The sequence below is a fragment of the Mytilus galloprovincialis genome, chromosome 13 (genome assembly GCF_965363235.1).
Source record: "Mytilus galloprovincialis chromosome 13, xbMytGall1.hap1.1, whole genome shotgun sequence".
Taxonomy (NCBI): Eukaryota; Metazoa; Mollusca; class Bivalvia; order Mytilida; family Mytilidae; genus Mytilus; species Mytilus galloprovincialis.
In genome coordinates, this window is record NC_134850.1 from 52,692,166 (window position 1) to 52,699,671 (window position 7,506).

Sequence of the window (7,506 nt, forward strand, 5' to 3'; positions counted from 1 at the left end):
TCTGTGAAATTCATATTACGCTTAGTGCCTATTTCAAAATGTTTATCAAATTCACTGTCTGCAGTTCAACGCGATTTTTCTACGGACTTTAAAGATTGTCTGCAATGTTCCTACCACAATATTTCTTTGATAAGTTCACTAACTGTTGACGGTTCTTTAGTCAGAACTCTATATCCAATGTCACCATCAGGGTATCCATATAAAGCATACTCAGTAATCAGCTTCACTAATAAATCTTCGTTCACAATAGGGAACGATTTCCGAACATTTATCTCAATTCCACTTACGTACTCTTGGACGCTTTCACTTTCAAACATAGTTATATTTCTCAATTTCATTCTACAAATTTGAGCAGTCTCAATATCACCAAATCGACATTTCAATGCAGAATACAAAATAGATACATTATAAACATCTCTGCAGGGTAAATGAGAAATATATTCTAAAGCTTTACCTCTGAGTGAAGTAACCAAATGCAAAAGCCATATCACTAGGTGACCAATTAAAACGTTCACCTAAAATAGAAAATTTCATCCAGAAACCTTCAAAAAGTTCAGTACCGTCAAACTCTGGTAAGTCACACCAGCTCATGGTTATTATATATCAAAATGAAATGCTGACAAATATAAGTTATAGACAAATATAAAACGTGACAATGTTGATTTCTTTCAAATTTGCACCTTAGATTATCATTTGAGCCGCGTCGGATAGAAATCGACCTTATGCAATTCGACGTCAAACCGAGTAACGTTACGATAAAGTTTCACAAGTTTTCATACAGGTAGTTTCTGACGTTATAAAAAAAAAAACATGTCGCTTTCTGACAAAACTACGTTTTTTCAAAAAAATATTGTGGGGACATTTCTGATCGGATTTTAATGTACTAGGTACCAATAGAAGCAGAATTGCCACAGTTATATTTGTTTATTTGGATAGATTTTTGTTGTATAACGTTTTCAATTTTTGGTAATATAACCAGTATTGTTTGTGTTCAAAAATTTCTTATGTATTTCAACGAAATTAAATTGTAAAAACTGTAACGTTTATACATGTTCATAACATGAGAAACAAAAGTTATGGTCGACAAAACTATGACAAATTAAACTAGTATACTTTAGACGATTCTGCGTCTTTTAACTCTGTACTGGTGAAAATCCAACATAATATATATATGCCTTCCCTTTTTTTAGTGGGGTTTTATATGAAATTTGTAAAAAAAAAAGATATACGGGGAAACCTTACAATTTTAATCTGATTAAATCGAGCCTTTAGCTAACGTATTCCATACATATAGGACAAAACTAGTATATTATTTCTGATAAGTTTAGTAAAAAATGCCGATATAAATCTTTCACGGAAACCGCTTTATCCGGTCCGACATGAACATTTTCAAATTATCTGATAAAAAAATTCTTCCTGAATCCTGTCCTTTTCTAAATAACATATTTCTCAACCTTAGTATCAGTTTTGGCTAACAGGAATACATTGTTTTGCTAAGGTATGTATTTCCTAATACGTTCTACATATTGAACTATTTTTACGTTCACGATCTATTTTTACATTTTATACAAAGTGAAAGTAACACCAGTCTTAACATGCTTAAAAAAATAATTGTATGCAATTCTTAAGCTTAACTAAACTTAAGTAATATTCTGAAAAACTATTTCTGGTAGTATAAAACAAAATTTGTGCTGTATTGCAAAACTTCGCTACACACAGTGAGACACGCAAAAACAAAAATAGGTCAAAAGTTATTCATATCATTGTACCGTTGCATTTTGAACAATCTAAAAAGAAACAACATCACAACTATACAATATTAAACAAAGACCAACCCGTGCTCTATGTGGATTTTGTACTATGTGCGTGCAATTTATCTGTTCATATCTATTCAGAAATTTAGAATGTACGTGTTGCGTGTAATTTAGGTTCAATGACATTTCTATTTAGAAATTGAAAGAAAGAGGGAAACTTTTGCATAATACATGTGTACATGTATTTCGAAAACTAATAACTTTCAAAATAAAACCTTTTAAACCCCCTTTTTTATATCCCGACAACTATAAAATTAATATTCGGGCAATAAAATTCCCGATCTATGCATCGGTGGGTCTTACAATTTTGCGTCCGTCCGTCCGTCTGAGTGATTAAGGTAACAATTTTGAAAGATGTAAGCTGTGGTGTCGGATTAATAAATAATAAACCAAAATTTCATCTAAAAAACCCGTTTATTTAGAAAATTTGAACTACTATAATTTAAAGAGATAGTATTTGGGATTTTGATCTATATGTTACAAATCACTGTTGAACTATTAAATGTATTATGGCAGAAAGCGCGACAACCAGTCGTATCGAAAAATTCTTTTGGTTCAATTTGTCATTAATTCCATTCCTTTTTAATGTTGTGGTAAATTTCTACCTTATAGCGAGAGCAAGAAATATGTACACTCCAAATATGTTAGTGCATTCGTTAACTCAGAACAACAATATGTTCAACTAACCGTATTTAAAGAAGTTTGGAATGCATGTGTCCCTCATATTCAATTTATGAAACCAAAGACGGATCTGTGTAAAACGTGCTTTCAGTTGAGGGATGATATTTCCGGATCTATTTCAGAAGACGCGAAATAAGTGAGAACTCAAAAATTAATTGACCATATACAGTCTGCGCGGACGCAGCGTGAATATTATACATTATGTATATACACAAAGATCACGTGATGAATTTAGTTGGCTGAGTCTCCAATAGGAAAGTACAACACTCCATGTTCAAAAATTTTTGAAAATGTTCATTACACTATTGACTTTTCACAATATATAAACTTGCAACATTCGTCCCAAGAGGTTGGAGCTCTTTACTTTTTAACGCCTCGAAAGGTTCAAATATTTGGAGTTTGCGATGAAAACTTTCCAATGCAAACGAATTATTCTATTGATGAGCAACAAACAATCGGGGAAAATTGAAGTCGGACACATGGACCCAATGCTGTTTTAAGCATGCTCCACCATTATCTGCATGGTAATACTTACGATGAAAAGGCGTGTCATTTTCATGCTGATAATTCTGTGGGACAAAACAAAAATAAAACTACTTTACATTATCTGTTGTGGAGGTGCGCAAAGGGTTTACACAAAACTATTAGTTTGCATTTTATGATTGCTGGGCACACAGAATGTTTATGTGACGCATGTTTAATTTTGGCATGTTGAAAAAGAAATTTAGAAAGTCGGACGTAAACACTGTATCACAACTGGTTAAAATGTTGACAATTCTGCCAAATGCAATAGGTCAGAAGTTTATGATGAAAATGACGATGACGAACACAGCTTAAAGTGGTACAGATGGGGTAATTTCTTTACTAATTATTTCAAACCACCCAGAGGTATAGGAAAATTCCATCACTTCCGATTTACCAGAGTCGTATTTGCGAGAGAAACTCTTGATCAACCGGAGAAAAGAATGGCTTTGCTTAAGGAAAGCACAAACGTACCGGAGTTGCTCAAGGACACTTCCAGAAGTTATTCAGCCAGCAGGGCTGACAGAGAAGAGAATGCGTTATCTGTACAATGAAGTCCGTCCTTTGTTCCAGTATAATTTCCGTGACGAATTTTGTCCTCGTGCTTCAGAGGAGTAACATTTCACATGTACTGGTTACAGTTGGATTGAAAACTAGAGAATCATTTATGTTCTCATTGTAACAATCTTTTAAAATAAATTAAATATTGTATACCAATGCATGTTTTCGTGGCTCTCTCTATAACGAGAAAAGGACCGATAAAGAATAAAATTATCTCTATTCTAATGCAAAACAAGTTCATAATTAAATTTCAATCATTATTTCAGTGTAAAATCTTCATTAAAGAAAATTCCGCGAAAAGATGTTATCTTCTTTGGTCCCTACACTAGGTGACGTCATAGGTATGCTTCCGGCGTCAAACATAAACACCGGGCGTTTTCTGGCTTCTCTGCCGCTTCAAAATGTAATAAATTTTGATAAAAAGAAAATTTTTAGGCGCAACAAGTGAGTTTTTTGTTTATTATTGTAGAAATAACATGTCAACACATTCCGAAATTCAAAATGTCGGCTTCCTTAGTTACAGACAAGGAGATAGAGAATTTTACGCTTGCTGTCATCCAATCAGAACAATTGTTACAAAATAATTGCATTAGAATGCTAATTTCACGACGTTGTCGTGAGATTCTGAAGTTAAATATATGTAGCCGTCACAACTTTGAAATAGCGAAACTTTTAAAAGAAGAAAGCTAGAGTAAAACGTTTTTTTTGCATTCAAATTGTATGACTATAAGCAAAATTAATATGAACAAAACTCAAATTGAGATTTTTTTTGCATAAGGTCGATTTCTATCCGACGCGGCTCATTTTATCCTTGATGCTATCATCGAACAAAAATGTTTAATTATTTTCCGTCCACTTTTGCCGATTAAATACTTCTCTGTAAATCAAATGGTCGAATCTAGCTGTTAGAATTCCAATATCAGTATTAAAATGGTGAATCATATTTTTAAAAGTATTCGAGTGTCGTATCGCCCTTCTGTTGTACTGTACACATTTGTTCACGATTGTATTATCAAATAAATTTGTTAACGGTACCTTCATTGTTTAATTTCATATTTCCTCCCCTCTTTAAAAACATTCCGTCTGTATAAAGATATAAATCATCTTTTTGCGTAGATCCGTTTCTATTCGCTGCCACCAATGTTGTGATTGTAGAATTCCGAGCGTTCATAATTTATAAGTTAACACCATCTTTGTAGAAAATAACAGTCACGATTTATTCACACTACATGTATTATACAAGAGACACAGTATACACTCCGACAGTACAAACATTTGGCCATCTTGTTCATCCCGCAACACCTCTCTCTCATTCACGTCACTATCACACAACGTCAAAAATACGGGAAACAACGTTAACACTGATTTGCGACATTACGGACATGAAGACAAAGTCTCATTCACAACAATATGTCATCGTTTCGTGTGTATTCTAGTGTAGATGCCATCTAATTTACTATTGAGTTGACTACGAAGACTGCCGATGGTCATATAAGGATATAAACACAAATAAAGATATAAATAGGTAGCGAACTCGTGTAATTGAATTTTCTAGACCTGTTTAATTTCATATTATAGGTTAAAAATGTGTTATTAAATTGAACCATACTGGTGGCTTAAAGCGAAATAGTATTTCACTCTTTCACATTCATTAATGATTGAACCTAAAGAAAATTTTACCTATCTCGTAGATAGTATACTTAAAAATTATAACCAGTCAGGTTATCTTCAAATTGTTTATCGTTATACAATAAGACCCAAAATACGAGATGATTTACAGAAGTGTACAGCCATTGTACAACGATATTCGAAATTCGTATTCGCCAACATTTTTTATCTTGCCTTGTCTCGCATATTTTGAAACTTAATGATGGTTTTACATGTAAACGAACATTGACCAACATTGGGAGATTAGAGGACACTTACCTTTACAAACGATGACAGATCATCAATTATTTTTAAAAAGCAAATCATTTTACCACTTGAAATAAATCAAATATTTCATATAGGAGGATCTTGATGGTGGAGCGAATTTTTGTGATCTTTACAAAAAGCCACTTTCTGTAATAATTCTTTATTTGTTTTGTCTATTATTTAGTATTCTTTATGTTTAACCTTCAATAATTCTCTATTTTTTATTTCTTGATCCCATTTTTCTGTATTCTTTTCCCCCATTATTCTAAATTTTTACCATTTATTCTCTATTCTGTTAACATCATCCAGATCTCTGAATAGGCCATGTCAATAATGTCCTCGTGAAAGTCTAACAGTGTTAGTGCGTTCTACATTTAAAATGCTTTCTAATATTAAAGCTCCTCCTTAGAATATAATATCATGATTCAAAAATCATTGTTTTATGGAGATAAATTCATAATCCCACCTAAGTTGTCACTTGACTACTTTTGAGGGCACAAATTAACCGTCTACCAAGATTTAGTTATAATTTCCTGGTTAAAACGTCTCTCGGAGGATGATGGGACTTTTTTTTAAACACACAAAATAGAATTAAATTCTTTTAAATATAATTTCGTCGTGTGAAACTTTAGGTCACAACGTTTAAAGAATATATGACCGCTATAGATTTCTTTCTTCCAAACTTGTGGCTTTGAGATTATTTCAATAAAGTTACCAGAGATTGAAAACGCAAAATATTTTCCGTATAAAAAGAATAGATGTTTGCCGAGTACCTTTCTGCAATTAGTAGTGTGTATGAGAGATTCTTTACGGAAATTTCCCACTATAATTGCACGAAATTGTTCTATGAAATAGCTTGTGTCAATATGTTTCCTAAAAAAATTGAAATCACATCCTTCTGAAATTCAATTGTTCCATGTTTAAGTTTAAGTCATAACTTTCCCAAAGATCATGAAATGGTTGCTAGATGGTTTTACATATAATACTTGTTCTGAGAGATTTCAAGGCCTGAAATCTACCAAAACTAGAATTATACTCTTTTAAAACTCAACTATTCGGAATGAAATTTTGGGCCAGATTGTATCGATTTGATGTGCTCAGTGTCCGTTTTTTTTGCTTATTACAAGACGCAAAGATTTAAGACACCTATTAAAATACATAAAGAGTCATTAAGAACGACAACTACTGATTTAAAGATCTCGAGTCTGGATCAGTAACAGAATGATCGGGGTAGGGATCAAACATACGTAAGCAATTATCAGTCTAAATCTGGAACAGTGGCACGACAAACCAAATAAATATAACAAAAAAAACACCAAAAAAACACTACAATCAAGTGAAAAAAACCCACCTTCAAACGGACTCAAATCGGTTCTTACCGCAAAAACAAGTAACAAATTATGAGTGTAAGTGTTGACGGAATATAAGACCATGATAACTAATATATGAACATTTATTTAAATACATGTTTAGTTGAACTATATTAAAATATTAAACATTTTTTTAATCTTAGTGAAAATTTAAATTTTCACCTTCCAAAACCAATTTTAAGTATCTGCTTTGTATATTAGAAAACTGTGGGCGGATACGTGTTTAATAGATACTTCCATTCAATTCATTTTAAGCCGCCATTGTTAGCATGCTTTAAAGATAAGATACTTATATACACTTACAACAGTAATCCAGTATAATCTCCAAAAATAACTGTATCTCTTAATATATAATTGTATATTCTTTCCTGTTTTATAAGTACGCCCAAATCCCTTATTAAGTTTAGCGGAGGGCATTTTAGCGCATTTACATTTAGTGTTCATAGTTTGAAAAATTATAACGATTTACCTATCACATGAATATATACTTTATTTTTTATTTTTAGCAGCTATAAGATCACTTATAAGACTTTCAAAGAATTAAAAAAAAAACACGTACAAAGTGCAAATTTGCGGAATTGCCTTCCAGGCGTTTCAAACACTAACTAGATAACGAAATTGACCATTTTAACAATATGTTTGCT

The 7,506-nt window shown here is 32.3% G+C and overlaps 1 long non-coding RNA gene across 1 annotated transcript; it reads left to right on the plus strand.

The window, feature by feature from the left end:
- Positions 1-651: 651 nt before the first annotated feature.
- LOC143056451 (uncharacterized) lies at positions 652-3,734 on the plus strand. Its single transcript, XR_012972347.1, has 2 exons — positions 652-1,498; positions 2,427-3,734. It is a non-coding gene; the product is annotated as an uncharacterized LOC143056451 (long non-coding RNA).
- The last annotated feature ends 3,772 nt before the right edge of the window (positions 3,735-7,506 follow it).